Raw genomic sequence first — 16630 nt, forward strand, 5'->3', positions numbered from 1 at the left:
AGAAAAACCAGACCATATCTGGAAGCCTATTCTGTTTCTGCTAATGCAATCTATTTGTTGTAGCCAAAAAGCCCCGTGGGAATACTTTACATTTTATTCCCTTTCTCTTTCTCTTCATTCCCATGAGCAGAAGTAAAACACAGCACGTGATCTTTATATTACTCAGTGTTATTTCGTTATTACCTCAGGCGACACACGCAGTTCTAAATCATTTCATAGTACAGTAACGACAAGAATTCGACCTGTCATGTTTGGAAGGCCCAGCCCGCTGAAGGCAGCCGAGGCCACCATGTCTAACTCCGATGTGGTCACTTGATCCAGTGAGCACGTGGATCCCAAATGTGATGTTTGGCACTCATGGACCATCTTACTCTATTGCTACTGCATCAGGTTTGCAGCGTGTCAGAGGAGGTCTTCGCCTCATGCAGCCAAGGGGCCGTCAAATAAGTCACACACCAATTTTAGACTTGGTCTATTGAAAATTAGCAGCCATCGGCCGGTCTGTTATTTGACAACATAGCTCAGCTGCCGAGGAAACCAAGTCCCTTCACAAAGGGCAGCGCTTGGCGCCACTCAGCAGCCCTTTCATTTTAGCAAGTGACCCATGGATTAAAGGACCCTGAGTGACAGTTGCTTGTGCTTTTGGCTGTAATTTGAAGCACACCCTTAATCAGTGCCCACAGCAAGGAGAAAGGTGATAAGTTTTAATGTATCTAATATCTTGTCTCTGGCTTTCTTCTGGCACATCTCATTCCTCTCACCATTGCACAGGACTTCCTGTTCTCAAACTCGTTCACTTCTCCAATTGTCCATCCATGTAATCCTTTTTCTTAATTCCCTTCATTAATTTCCTCTTCACTTCTGCATCCAGCACTAACAAAAGTGAATGTGACAGGTCCCGGGAATTATGGAGATTTAAAGACAGTAAACGTTCTTATGCATTATTAAGTCTTAAAAGGAGTAAAAAGAAAAAGAGTGTGAATGAGGAAATGCCTCCATAGCTAATAGGCAGAGAAAGATTACAAATGACAAAATGGCAGAAGATAAGATAAGATAAGATAGGATTGCTACAAACCTCCTAAACAGGCCATTTGTTTTCTAATTTTGTACTTTGCTTTAAAAAGTACAAACAAAGACATTATTACTCCAACCCATCAAAATCTGGGCTCATGGTTTGTCTCCCCCAAATTCCCACAAGCCATAACCCAAGAACAAACCTTGGTTACAACTTGAGGTATCTCTGAAGTGAGACAAAGCACAAAACCAGGTGTGGATGTCACACTAAGCCAAACCATGGGTCAGCTTGGAGAAGTGTAGCAAGAGTAGTGCTGGGAGAGGAGTATTAATAGCAGCCGCAATTTTCTCTCTGGAAATCCACACATTGGCTGATTTGTGCTAAGCCATTGTTCGGCTTGGAGGGACACGGGTGGCGCTGTGAGTTAAACCACAGAGCCTAGGACTTGCTGATCAGAAGGTCGGCGGTTCGAATCCCTGCGACAGGGTGAGCTCCCGTTGCTTGGTCCCTGCTCCTGTCAACCTAACAGTTCGAAAGCATGTTAAAGTGCAAGTAGATAAATAGGCACCGCTCCGGCGGGAAGGTAAATGGCACTTCTGTGTGCTGCACTGGTTCGCCAGAAGCGGCTCAGTCATGCTGGCCACATGACCTGGAAGCTGTACGCCGGCTCCCTCGGCCAGTAAAGCGAGATGAGCGCCGCAACCCCAGGGTCGGTCACGACTGGACCTAATGGTCAGTGGTCCCTTTACCTTTACCTTTACTTACAAATTGCTAACATCAATACCTCTGGCGAACCAGAGGCATTGTGGCAGAAGGTAGTGTGGTCCTAATTTGAAAAAGATTCCTTACCATCTTATAGGAAAAAGGCTGAGGTCAGAACTCATAAAATTATTTCCCAACCAGAGTAATGTATCCCTGGCCAGCAAGAGGTTTAGCAGGAAAGGCTACTTTCAGGGGAGAATGGGAAATTGTTGACCATACTACCCATCTTCTGAAGTCAACTACTAGCCTGTCCTGTTGCCATAGTCATCACACTTACCATGTGCCCCACTTTTCTGTGGGTTGAGTACTTCTCAGGAGGACGGATTTGGCTTGGTGGCCTGAAAGGATTAGGCACATGGTCATGCCACCCCTCTTTGGCTTAAAAATCTTCAGCGCCTGCGTTAATGAATGGAAATTCTATGATTCCATGAATGCTGAGCCCCAAATGACAAAAGGGACAGTGGCAGTTCCCATGAGTTTGGAAGATCTGGCATTCTTCTGAGTCTCCTGGTGCTTGCAGGAGGAAGAATACATGCAAGAGCACGTGTAACCTGGCTCGCTGCTGAATGTCACCCTGTGGGGTTGCCCCAGACAAGTATTTACTTGGCAGCAACAACAATGGGCCTTCACAAACTGCGAAAGAAGCAGAGCTCAGACTCGCTTATTATACCGCTGTTTAATGACTCTGCAGCTTGGATAATTAAACAGCATTGCTTTCCTCTGGAACGCTGGCAAGCTTTGCCTCAGGAATCCAGGATCTCTAAAAGGGTAGGTCAGCAGGCCTCTGCAGCGCTCTGGGGCCGCAGAGTTACTGAACCTAGCTTCTAATAATAGGCCAGCAAGACAGTGTCTTTGACCTCAGTGGCCACAACCCAGCAACTTAGTCATCATAATACGCAGGCCCTGCTGAAATACTGGGAAGTATAAAACATTGGGAAGTGGGACAGGTAAATGAAATGAATGGTTAAGAATTTAACAAGATCTGCCCTGAATATGTTCCATTATAAAGCTGAAGAAGGGCGTTCAAAATGTGGGTAAGATTTATCTGAAAATAAAGTCCACAGTGTTTTATCTTTATATACCGTATTTTTCGCCCCATAGTATGCACTTTTTCCCCTCCAAAAATGAAGGGGAAATGTGTGTGCGTCCTATGGGGCGAATGAAGGCTTTCGCTGAAGCCTGGAGAGCCAGAGGGGTCGGTGCGCACCGACCCCTCTCGCTCTCCAGGCTTCAGGAAGCTATCCGCAAGCCTTGGGAGCCCGGCGGGAGTTATGTTGTTTCATACATAAAACAGCTCAATCATTATTATTATTTTTTTTAAAAAAACTTCTGTCACTATATTCCCTAAGATAAGAGCTTCAGAGGTGTTTTGTTTTGTTTTTAGTATACTGTATTTTTTGCTCTATAAGACTCACTTTTTCCCTCCTAAAAAGTAAGGGGAAATGTGTGTGCATCTTATGGAGCGAATGCAGGCTGCGCAGCTATCCCAGAAGCCAGAACAGCAAGAGGGATCACTGCTTTCGCTGCGCAGCGAACCCTCTTGCTGTTCTGGCTTCTGGGATTCAAATTTTTTTTTTCTTGTGTTCCTCCTCCAAAAACTAGGTGCGTCTTATGGTCTGGTGCATCTTATAGAGCGAAAAATACGGTAATCACTTTGACCATCTTTTTTAATTGCTTTGGTGGACTTTTTATCCTTGGTTGCAGGTTCTTTCTCTGCTTCAGTAAATCACACAGGTTACCTTAGCAGATGCACTCCAAGTACTGTTGGTCTACAACTTCCACCTACCCTGTCCATTGGCTACATTTGGCTGAGGGTGAGCAACATCCAGAAAGAACCATATTGACTTCTCCTGCCCTAAGGTGATTAGGGAACATGCAGTTAGCAAGAAGAGTGGCTTGCATTATTTAGCCAGTAAGATTTGGCAACACAATTGCATCACTGAGGGCAAATGAAGTCTAAACGAGAGAAAGGGCGATACAAACAAACAAACAAACAAACAAACAAACAAACAAACAAACAAACACAAGAGTGGCGTGTTAGCACTGCATAGAGAGAATATTTTTTCCCTCCAGATTGCAGAAAAACATTTTTGGGGATAAAAACTAAGTAGCTGTGGTTTAGCCCTACAATTTAATGTTCATGTTAGTTCTGTTTGGCCAGAACAGGCAGTACATTTTTTGTGGCAATGCTGCATGCTCTTGAGCTCTTGCTCATTTGAAAATATGGCCCCAACCACGTCCTTGCAGAAAATCAATTCTATGCAATATAAAAATTTACCATGAAGTAATCATTTCAACAAGTCACTATTACCATATATAATCATAACTGCTCCAATACGTTCAAGTTTTTAATATCCTTGAACCGACCTCATCTAATTTCATACGTCATTTTAAAGCAACTGATAACAACCCAACATTGCTTCCCTATTTTTAAATTGACTTTTTAAAGTACAGTGGTACCTCGGGTTACATATGCTTCAGATTACATACACTTCAGGTTACAGACTCTGCTAACACAGAAATAGTGCTTCAGGTTAAGAACTTTGCTTCAGGATAAAAACAGAAATCGTGCTCCAGCGACGTGGCGGCAGCTGGAGGCCCCATTAGCTAAAGTGGTGTTTCAGGTTAAGAACAGTTTCAGGTTAAGAACAGACCTCTGGAATGAATTAAGTACTTAAGCCGAGGTACCACGGTAGTGTTGCGCTTTTGACAACTTGCTGCTTTGATAATGTGAAATATTGTTTCATTCTCCCGCTGGATTCTTTTAACTATGCCAGAATTACTTCTTTTGTTGTTGTTGTTTAGTCGTTTAGTCGTGTCCGACTCTTCGTAACCCCCTGGACCAGAGCACGCCAGGCACTCCTGTCTTCCACTGCCTCCCGCAGTTCTTTAATGGGACTGTAATTCTGCTTACTTCATTTATTTTAGCAATAATATGTCTCTGAAACACATTCTTAGTATTTTTGGACATTGCCACCATATGTTCTATCATCAGTTTTTCCAGCTTGCCATCCTTCAGATGTCTTGGGAATACAACTCCCATCAGCTCCAGCCAGCAAGGTCAGTGGCTGGGGATCATGGGAGTTGTAGTTCAAAACATCTGGGAGACGCTAGGTTGGGAAAGGCTGTGTTATTATGTCCTTCCCTGCATGACTTCATAGGTAGTAAAATGCATCTACATTAGACTGAACGTTCTTAAGCTTCTGTGGTACAAAATGCCAGCAAACTAATAGTTTATAATTTTCAGGTTAATAATTTAATTCCCTATGTTCATAAATATTGTCATATATTTTCTGAGATAATTTCCCCCAAGCCTTTCTCCCCATCTAGTGCAAAGCCTTCTTTGCGCAGTTTATTTATTTTATATAGCATCTTGTAAAATTTGGAATTGCCAATTAATTCCTCAGAATTAGCCTGCTCTCTTGAAGGATTTCTGTTATTTTTTTATAAACCCACCGCTGTAATTAAAAGGGCTGCGAACAAGGGAGGCAACAGGTCTCATTTAAACTGAGCTTGTAGATCAGATCTCTCTCCACCTAACGATGCCCCAAATCTATTGCCGCACTGTGGCGGCAAACCTATATATATCCATTTACCTGGATGTAAGCTCCGTTTGTTTGGGCTGATCTCTAAGCAGACATGCTTGTATATGCACTGTTAAGTCTCCAAGTTGAGCCACTTCTGTCAATGAGAAGCAAAAACCATATTTTAGTTAATCTTTGCAAGGGCAAAAAGCAAACATTCAGAAGCGTGCACACAAAAGGAGGGCCTGGAAGCAAAAGCTATTCTCAGGCACTGCTTTGTAAAACAAACAGAAGAGAACTAAACCGTAGGCAGGTGGACCGTGCAACCCCTTTGGCTTGTTGCTGCACAGCAAACAGCAGCTCTGGAACTCTTTTCATTTGGCAAAGTTCTCATCTGCACTTTTGTAGCCTCTCATCCAGAGAGAGGCCTAAATAAACTCGCATCACAATGATGTCTAGAATGAAGTCTAGACGCCACACTTTTCGAAGAAGGAAGTGTGACAAAGCATGATAATGTCTATGCCATGGGCGGGCTGCCCTCCATGGAACCATGTGGGCTGTTTTAAGTCAGCCTTCTACAACCTGGTGCCTTCCAGATGTTGTGTACTACAACTCCCAGCACAGCCATGCTGGCTGGGGCTGTTGCGAGTTGTTGTCCAAAACATCTGGGAAAGTTATTCTAAATGATGGAGGAGGAAGAAGATGAGATGACGGTGTAGAAGAAGAAGAAGAGTTTGGATTTGATATCCCACTTTATCACTACCCGAAGGAGTCTCAAGGGACGCAGGTGGCGCTGTGGGTTAAACCACAGAACCTAGGACTTGCCGATCAGAAGGTCAGCAGTTCAAATCCCCGCGGCGGGGAGAGCTCCCGTCTTTCGGTCCCAGCTCCTGCCAACCTAGCAGTTCAAAAGCACGTCATGTGCAAGTAGATAAATAGGTAACGCTCCAGCGGGAAGGTAAACGGTGTTTCCGTGCGCTGCTCTGGTTCGCCAGAAGCGGCTTAGTCATGCTGGCCACATGACCCGGAAGCTGTACGCCGGCTCCCTTGGCCAATAAAGCGAGATGAGCGCTGCAACCCCAGAGTTGGTCACGACTGGGCATAGTGGTCAGGGGTCCTTTTACCTTTAAGGAGTCTCAAAGCAGCTAACATTCTCCTTTCCCTTCCTCCCCAACAACAAACACTTCAAAGAAGTGTGACTGGCCCAAGGTCACCCATCAGCTGCATCTGGAGGAGCGGAGACGCGAACCCAGTTCACCAGATTATGAGTCTACCGCTCTTAACCACTACACCATACTGGAAACTATGATTTAGAATGGGGCATGAGTGGCGGATCTTGCGGTGTCATATTTCAGTGGACCATGTGCAACGTTAGAATGTGGTGCCCCTCCGCCTCTCATGCCCCATTCTAAATACGGTAATAGTTGCAGAGCCCCCAGGGTCACCCCCAAGGCTCTGCACCAGTGCAACCGAACCAGACGTGCTCCCCTAAATCCTTCTCTGGGCAGTGGAGGTCATGGAAGAGTAGGAAGCAAATTGAAGCAGAGAAGGCCGGAAAAAAATCCCTAGAAACAAGATAGGGGGCATAAAAGTTAACCAATACTGAACCCTCCCCCCTAAAAAATATTCTACAGTAATAAAATAGTTCTGCATTGTGCTTGTGGAGCCCAGGAACAAACAAACACACCAGGAGAGGCTGCCAGCAGTCGAGGGACTATGTCTGGTCCCTGGTAACTTCTAATCTGGCTACTGGCCTTCATCTCCCCATCATGCAGCTCAGTGGATTGTTTCCAAGCTATGAACAGCAGCAGAGGCTCTGGCAGAGTCCTCCCTTCTTTCTGCATCCCAACTGCTGACACAACAGAGAGTAACTGACAAATCTCCATCAAAGCCTGAAGTTAGCATAGACCAGGGGTCAGCAAACTTTTTCAGCAGGGGGCCAGTCCACTGCCCCTCAGACCTTGTGGGGAGCCAGACTATATTTTGAAAAATAATAATGAACAAATTCCTATGCCCCACAAATAACCCAGAGATGCATTTTAAATAAAAGGACACATTCTATTCATGTAAAAACACACTGATTCCTGGAACCGTCCGTGGGCCGGATTTCGAAGGCGATTGGGCCAGATCCGGCCCCGGGCCTTAGGTTGCCTACCCATGGCATATAGACAATGCTGCACTAGATCAGGGGTTGTCAACCTGGTCCCTACTGCCCACTAGTGTGCATTTCAGGATTCTAGGTGGGCAGTAGGGGGCTCTACGGCACAAGCTGAATCCTTCTTCCATCGAGTACTGGTGGGCGGTAAGGAAATTTTACCATCAAGAAAGATGCATTAGTGGGCAGTAGGTATAAAAAGGTTGACTACCCATGCACTAGATGGACCATTGGTCTGACTCTGTATAACACAGTCTCCTATGTTCCCATATTAGTGATCTCTCCGATTCCCTTTCCTTAATCCTTAGCTGCTGCTGTCCTGGGCAGACTGCAATATGCTCAGCTACACCCCATAACGGGAGGTTTCCCATACAGCTATCGAAAGGCCTGCTCCTCTTCATGTAGGCATGCAGCCTTAATCACATTCCTCCTGGCAGTAGCTTGTACACTAAGATTTAAGAGGAAGCGTTGTCCATGGTGGCTGGGAACAAGACAGTGTCTAAGGCTCAACACTGCCCTGCCTAGTTGTGAAATAGGAAGGTGCAGTCTGTTGCCTCCACAGATGTAGCCCACATGTGTAGGGATGGCTGAATCACATCCTAAATTTACTCATCATAATCATGCTAAAAAAGGAACTTTTACGAAATAAAGTGATGCAACTTTTTGTATGAAACTCCTGCTAGATCAAACGTGGATTTACCAACCATAGATATTTTGCTTATGCAACCAAGGATGTTGTGAGGGCAATTGGGCCATGACATTGGTCAACCTATTGATCGCCAGGGTTAATTTGGCTGCACTGGCTGGCTAGGTGGGCGCACTCTCCCTCTTTGTGTGTTCCTCCTGGAGCTGCATACCTGGTGGAAAACTATATCAGACAGGATAAGATGGTTTTAAAATGTGCTATGTTTAGCTTTGGGGGGATTTGATTTGCTATTGTAGTTTTACCGCTTTGTGGCTTGAATATGTGGATATTGTTCATGGGTAGGCAAACTAAGGCCTGGGGGCCAGATCCGGCCCAATCGCCTTCTAAATCTGGTCTGCGGACGGTTCTGGGAATCAGCATGTTTTTACATGAGTAGAATGTGTCCTTTTATTTAAAATGCATCTCTGGGTTATTTGTGGGGCATAGGAATTCGTTCTCCCCCCCAAAAAAATATAGCCTGTCCCCCCTGCCAAGGTCTGAGGGACAGTGAACTGGGCCACTGCTGAAAAGTTTGCTGACCCCTGATATAGATAGTATTTGGTAGCGCCTGCCTTGGTAATAAGCAGTATATACATTTATGAAATAATAATACAGTGGTGCCCCGCAAGACGAATGCCTCGCAAGACGGAAAACTTGCTAGACGAAAGAGTTTTCCGTTTTGGAGGCGCTTCGCAAAATGAATTTCCTGTGGGCTTGCTTCGCAAGACGAAAATGTCTTGCGAGTTCCTGCGGGTTTCCCCCCCTTTCCCCCCCTTTTTCTAAGCCGCTAAGCTGCTTATCCGCTAAGCCGATAAGCCGCTAAAAGCCGCTAAAACGCTAATAGCGCTAATCCGCTAAGCCGCCAATGGGCTTGCTTCGCAAGACGAAAAAACCGCTAGACGAAGAGACTTGCGGAACGGATTCTTTTCATCTTGCGAGGCACCACAGTACAGTAAAAAAAAAACTTGCAAATGACTAGTTCATACTGATGAAATAGGTGGTATGGAATTCCTGTTGGATCATATACGAGTTTACAGACCAATGTTGTTGTTTAGTCGTGTCCGTCTCTTCGTGACCCCCTGGACCAGAGCACGCCAGGCCCTCCTGTCTTTCACTGCCTCCCACAGTTTGGTCAAACTCATGTTTGTATCTTTGAGAACACTGTCCAACCATCTCGTCCTCTGTCGTCCTCTTCTCCTTGTGCCCTCCATCTTTCCCATCATCAGGGTCTTTTCCAGGGAGACTTCTCTTCTCATGAGGTGGCCAAAATATTGGAGCCTCAGCTTCATGATCTGTCCTTCCAGTGAGCACTCAGGGCTGATTTCCTTAAGAACGAAGAGGTTTGATCTTCTTGCAGTCCATGGGACTCTCAAGAGTCTCCTCCAGCACCAGAATTCAAAAGCATCAATTCTTCGGCGATCAGCCTTCTTTATGGTCCAGCTCTCACTTCCATACATCACTACTGGGAAAACCATGGCTTTAACTATACGGACCTTTGTTGGCAAGGTGATGTCTCTGCTTTTTAAGATGCTGTCTAGGTTTGTCATCGCCTTTCTCCCAAGAAGCAGGCGTCTTTTAATTTTGTGACTCCTGTCACCATCTGCAGTGATCATGGAGCCCAAGAAAGTAAAATTTCTCACTGCCTCCATTTCTTCCCCTTCTATTTGCCAGGAGGTGATGGGACCAGTGGCCATGATCTTCGTTTTTTTGATGTTGAGCTTCAGACCATATTTTGTGCTCTCCTCTTTCACCCCCATTAAAAGGTTCTTTAATTCCTCCTCACTTTCTGCCATCAAGGTTGTGTCATCTGCATATCTGAGGTTGTTGATATTTCTTCCGGCAATCTTAATTCCGGCTTGGGATTCATCCAGCCCAGCCTTTTACATGATGAATTCTGCATATAAGTTAAATAAGCAGGGAGACAATATACAGCCTTGTCGTACTCCTTTCCCAATTTTGAACCAATACAGACCAATATGCTTGTGCAAAAAATAATCGAAATACACATTTGCTTAGATGCGTTTGACCTGCTGCTCTTTTTTCATCAACATTAAATGAATAGCATAATTTATTATTCTCTTGTAAGCCAAGTGGGCATGGTATGGTTTTGTTTTGCATCCTGTGTTGCCTGATTATGGTCTTCTTTTGCCCAAACTTACTTTTCCCTGAGGTGGCGAATCTCACCAACACTCAGCCTAACTGACCCCACAGGGTTGTTGTGAGAAAAATATGAAGAGGGGGAGAACCATGTATGTCACCTTGTATTCTCTGGAAGAAAGCTAGGGTTTAAAATGCATTAATAAAATAAAATAAAATAAAATAAAATAAAATAAAATAAAATAAAATAAAATAAAATAAAATAAAATAAAATAAAAAAATAAAAAAATAAAAAAATAAAAAATAAATAAATAGTTGAATGCTTCTCCAGACATAAAATAAAATAAAAACCATTTACACAGAAAACAAGGGTAAAGGAAGAAGGTTTGAGCCCAGCTTTCTCCCTGTTATGCCAGTTTCTTATTATATGCAGGGGATTTATTTCATTTATTATATATGCACAATATTTAAATTGTGAAGCCTCCCATCTCTGATCTGAGGCAGAGCAACCCTGATACAGCCTTGACGCCTCTGTGAAAAGTAGGCCTCTTTAAGGACAGCATGTTCCTTGATAACACCATTCTATAGATAAATTAATGTGTGGACTGAGATGCTGAAGTATGACAGATTGACAGCCTGGTAGCTGAAAAATTTCTTAAGGCATTTGTCAGATTCCAACTGGAAGCTTGCCACCACGGCTTCCCGGTCAACCTATTAGAGCCACGCCAGGCCTCTTTGGCAACACTGGGGAGACAGTGAAGATATTGGCGATGCCAAGCCAAGGTTTCCACAGTCATAGCATGTGAGCTCTTGCCTCTCAGTGGAGCCCATTAAAAAAAAAGGGGGGGGAGACAGGGGCATCCTAACTCTTCCCTTTCTGGTCATGCCATCCTTCAGATCACCAAACTGGCAGGGCAAGAGGAAGCTCAGATTTCAGCTCGTCAGCTCATTTGCATGCATGTGAATGACCTTTAGCTGAGGGAAGGATGGAAAAAGGCTGATGGCAACCTGCAATCAAATCCAGATTTAAGTTATGGATTCATTGGGCAACTGCCTGCCTCCCTCCTTTCCTCCTCATTACTATTAATCTACAATCTTACAGTAGCCATGTCTGTTTACTAAACACTGGAAGGTTGGGATCGTGTGACATCTGGCTGTTCTGCGGCATGCAGTCCCTAGCAGGCTACCAGTACTCAGTTAAATGGCAGCTGCCTTCTTTGTTGTTGTTGTTTAGTCGTTTAGTCGTGTCCGCCTCTTCGTGACCCCATGGACCAGAGCACGCCAGGCACTTCTGTCTTCCACTGCCTCCCGCAGTTTGGTCAGACTCATGTTTGTAGCTTCGAAGACACTATCCAACCATCTCGTCCTCTGTCATCCTCTTCTCCTTGTGCCCTCCATCTTTCCCAACATCAGGGTCTTTTCCAGGGAGTCTTCTCTTCTCATGAGGTGGCCAAAGTATTGGAGCCTCAGCTTCATGATCTGTCCTTCCAGTGAGCACTCAGGGCTGATTTCCTTAAGAACGGAGAGGTTTGATCTTCTTGCAGTCCATGGGACTCTCAAGAGTCTCCTCCAGCACCAGAATTCAAAAGCATCAATTCTTCGGCGATCAGCCTTCTTGATGGTCCAGCTCTCACTTCCATACATCACTACTGGGAAAACCATAGCTTTTACTATACGGACCTTTGTTGGCAAGGTGATGTCTCTACTTTTAAAGATGCTGTCTAGGTTTGTCATTGCTTTTCTCCCAAGAAGCAGGCGTCTTTTAATTTCGTGACTGCTGTCACCATCTGCAGTGATCATGGAACCCAAGAAAGTAAAATCTCTCACTGCCTCCATTTCTTCTTCTATTTGCCAGGAGGTGATGTTACCAGTGGCCATGATCTTTGTTTTTTTGATGTTGAGGACTAGGATATTAGGATATTATCCTTCAACACTAGACAAAAAGTCTTCCAAACTGACATGGAGGAAAACGTCCTAGACAAAGTGGCCTGGCCATTTAATTGCCAAGCTGATGCAGATATCAATGTTTTTATTGCTTTCCAATGTTATTAACGCCACTGTACTGCTGCAGCCATCGTTTTAATTTGTTACGTCTCTCAGTTGGGCAAATGGGCGTTAACACCGCAAATACTGTTTCATGTAAGCAAGTGATTTATGATATATTAGGCAAGTTTATGAGTTCCGCAGCATTCTTCCTCAGACATGGTGAGAAAAATATACATGCAGTGCGTGTGGCTACAGTGTAGATCTTAAGATGGTGTTTTCCGGGGAGGGTTTCCTGTGCAGACAGATTGTGCAGATCTCAGACAGATAGCAGGTTGGGCTAGAATAAAGCACTGAAGATACAGAGTGTGAAAATATGGAAATCAACAATAATCATAATCTGTCTCTCATTGCTTCTGATTAATTACGGTAGCCCCTCCATGTATATGCACCATAACTAATATAGTGACTTTATTATACTTTCTGTTTTATATTCAGCCCTTTTCCTAATAATTTCTAACACTGAAATTGTTTCAGTTTTGCTCCTGTAATTTAAGGTTCTCTTCCCTGGATTGGTTAAAGTCAATTTTGATCTGGATAACGTACATTTTTTTATTTGTGGCACTGCACCTTACAGAATATCAGTGACCCAAAACAGGCAGTTTCATTGCACTGTGGAATGCCCTTCTATTTGCAACGCATTGTGTCAGACATCTTGTAATGACATATTCTTCCCCAGCCTATCAGACTGGACCATATTATTATTGAATTCTTGACTTTTATCTGTTTTTTTCTAAAGCCATCGTACTGGTTATTATGATGTATCTCTGTTTTTATTATACTGTTTTTATGTTGTATTTTTGTATACTGCTTCAAGGTTTTTAAAAATATTAAGTGGTTTAGAATGCTTTAAAACAAGTAAGCAGCACAGTTAAAATTAGCAGTGGTGAATCATACTTTATTAATTTTGTAATAGAGGTCAGAACATGGTATTCAGTGGAATTGTTTGCGTTGCATTGGCTATTGAGTAACCTGGCTAGGACTTTGCTACTGCAGTGGTAAAGTAAATAAATCAGGTAAGAGACAAAATAAGCATAAAAGCAACCACACTTCTTAAAGAGCTTTAAAGGGAGTGTGTTTTAAACAGTCCCACTAAAAGAAAATAGAGTGAAACAGAAGCTGTGCTCAAGCTACAGTCATGGGCCACTGATAATGGTGCCAGTTATACATCTCCATTTGCATCCACGGATGCATCAGATCAGCGGACATGGCTACTGCCATTTCAATGGGGATGTGCATTCAGGTGATTGGTGCTTGGACCTGGAGATGTGACTCAATGGCCTGGTTTGCTTATCACTTTCAACCAGTTAAGTTCAACTATGACTTAATTGTGACTGTGTATTGTGCTGCTGAACAGGAAGAAAACTGTGGCCACTCCTGGTGCTACCGCACTAGTGTGAGTTAAGCCATGGGTTGGCTTAGCTTTACATCCAAATGGGGCTTGTAATAAACCACAACCAGTAACCATGGTTTGTTCTTGACAAACCATGAGCCTGGGCTCAGACATAATACTAAACCAAACCAAACCAGCTCCTTGTAGTGCAGCAGCAGGAGTGGAGGGGGGACAAAGTGACTGCAATTTCAGCAGCATGCACTACTATCACACTGGGCATTCACCTTGAAACCACAGTTAAGTTGAAACCATGGTTTTAAGTGAAGTGTGAATGAGACCACTGACTCATGTTTGTAGACTCTATTGAAAATTTAGGACACAGTCCCAACAAAGTTAGGCATTTTTATATCCTTCTAGATGCCCTCATTCACTGAAGCCAGTGGGACTTAAATGCTTAACTTTGGCTGGATCAGAACTCAAAAGATAAGAATTTTGCAACAGATTACATAAAGACTACCCTGTGGCAAGAGTTCTTTTTTTAGCCTTTATCCCACAAACCTTCCGCAGGCAGGTGTCCACATTGGCAGTCTATTACCTTGTTTACCGAAGTTTGAGAACTCTGTGCTTACCCTGAACATAATTTATTGGGAATGTCTGATAATTCCCCGTTGGCAGTCCCGTTCTCTTGTTCCTCCTGCCTTAACGCTGTATGTTGCCATGCTTCACTTGAAAAAAATCAAGTCCCCTTCATGCAAGAACGTTCAAGGGAACATCAGGGGCTCTACACTGTAAACTTAAGAACACAAGGACCTAAGAAGGGTCTTGCTGGAGCAGTTCAAAAGTCTAGTCTAGCATTCCACAGTGGCCAACTAGATGCTTCTAAGACCACAAACAGTGCATAAAAGCAATAGCTATCCTCTATATTAATGAATTCACTGAGTTTGATCCTAGCTAAAACAATGCCATTCATGCACAGGAGGGAGGTATCAAGTATTTAAGAAATGGTGGAGAAACCCTGGTGGGAAAAATCCCAGCAACAGCCTAATGAGGACTGTGCATTGCTTAGTGGGAATGGGAGGCTAATGATGGGATAGGGGAAATCAGAAAGCCAGGAAGAGGGCAATGGCTAGCTGGGGCACTAAAGAGGAACACTGCACTATATTTTGTTGCTGGTCCCCCTTCTCATGCCTAATAGCCAATTTGTCTATCTCTCCCATTAAAAGCCATTTAACCTAGAGGGCATCACCACATTTTGTGGCATGAAATGTACTGTGGTACCTCGGGTGACAGATGCTTCAGGTTACAGACTCCGCTAACCCAGAAATAGTTGTTGTTGCTGTTTAGTCGTGTCCGACTCTTCGTGACCCCATGGACCAGAGCACACCAGGCACTCCTGTCTTCCAGTGCCTCCTGCAGTTTGGTCAGACTCATGCTGGCAGCTTTGAGAACACTGTCCAACCATCTCGTCCTCTGTCGTCCCCTTCTCCTTGTGCCCTCCATCTTTCCCAACATCAGGGTCTTTTCCAGGGAGTCTTCTCTTTTCATGAGGTGGCCAGAGTACTGGAGCCTCACCTTCAGGATCTGTCCTTCAAGTGAGCACTCAGGGCTGATTTCCTTAAGAATGGATAGGTTTGATCTTCTTGCAGTCCATACTTCAGGTTAAGAACTTTGCTTCAGGATGAGAATAGAAATTGCATGGCGGCGGCAGCAGGAGGCCCCATTAGCTAAAGTGGTACCTCAGGTTAAGAACAGTTTTAGGTTAAGAACGGACCTCCAGAGGTACCACTGTAATGTGAAAAGAAATATTTGCTGCAGCAATAGCAGACAAGCTTCTTTGAATCAATTTATCAACATCAAAAGTCAATAGCTGGTAGTGTGATGCATCTTTAGTTATTTTATGGCTTGAGATGGGTTTTTATTTCATCGGCTTACCAATGTCAGTGTTAGCTATCATATTTGATCTGCAATTCAGGGTAACATATGCCTCTCATGAAGTGGACTGCAAACCAGGACAGCTTATGCCATAATAAAATGGGTTAGTCTTTAAGGTGCCACAAGACTCTGTTGTTTATGAATTCATAGCAGATGATGAGTACCATATTTTTCCGTGTATTAGATGAGGTTTTTTTGACTCAAAAATCATGGCAAAAAACTGGGGTCATCCTATACACGGATAGTGGGGGCAGGGAGCTGCACGCCGCCAGGCAGCAGGTTGGGGGGCGCGCAACTCCACCCCATGCCGCTGCGGGAGGTGCGCGCTCTAGGGAGCGTTTCCCGCAGCAGTGTGGAAGGGAATCTGCGCACAGCCAGGCAGCTGGTTGGCGGCCCGCACCCCATTTCCCGCCCACAGTGGCATGGGAGGGAATGGCTGCCCACTTTGCCAACCCTCAGCAATGGCCCTGCTGGTGTGATGACGTGCATGCAGTTATCCCTAAAAAGCTCAACAACTTTGGGCCAGCTCCCCTCATTTTCTTTAAATTTAGTCCCCCAAGATATGGGGCATCTTATGTACGGGAGCATCTTATACACGGAAAAATACAGTATTTATGGTATTACTGTGACTATGATTTAGCTTAGAGTTTATTTGAGAACTTTTATGTATTTTGCACAATGAGATAGTTATAGCCCAGTTATAGCCCAGTAATATTTTGTACAGGATATGCATTATCTTTTCTTTTGGCGTACAGTAATCCTGCAACTTATGCACGTTTAACTTGGGCACATTCAGCTTTATGTGTTTGGTAATCAATCAATCAATCAATCAATCAATCGCTAGCTAGCTAGCAGGCAGAAAGGAGCAGGCATCTAGGAAAAGACTTTAGCAATCCCATCTGCCATTGAACCCATTTTTTTTTACTACACACAATTCTTTGCTTTAGACATTATCCCTGGAATGTAACCCCCATGTAAGTTGCGGGCTTACTGTATTTTATTGCTTTGGATGGTCTTTTTTTGAAGTATTAAACAAATACCATAGAGTGTTAAACATTATTGTGAGTTTATCTACACGTAGAAC

General features: G+C 44.0%; 1 protein-coding gene across 1 annotated transcript in view; it reads left to right on the plus strand.

Annotated features, from left to right (window-relative positions):
- Window positions 1-12079: 12079 nt before the first annotated feature.
- Window positions 12080-16630, plus strand: part of LOC309332051 (low-density lipoprotein receptor-related protein 2-like) — a 218584-nt gene continuing 214033 nt past the window's right edge. The window contains exon 1 of the transcript XR_014152054.1: window positions 12080-12101. The gene's annotated coding sequence lies outside the window, so the exon portion shown is untranslated. The remainder of the gene's footprint in view (window positions 12102-16630) is intronic.

The sequence above is a fragment of the Podarcis erhardii genome (assembly GCF_964252035.2).
Source record: "Podarcis erhardii genome assembly, chromosome: 17".
Taxonomy (NCBI): Eukaryota; Metazoa; Chordata; class Lepidosauria; order Squamata; family Lacertidae; genus Podarcis; species Podarcis erhardii.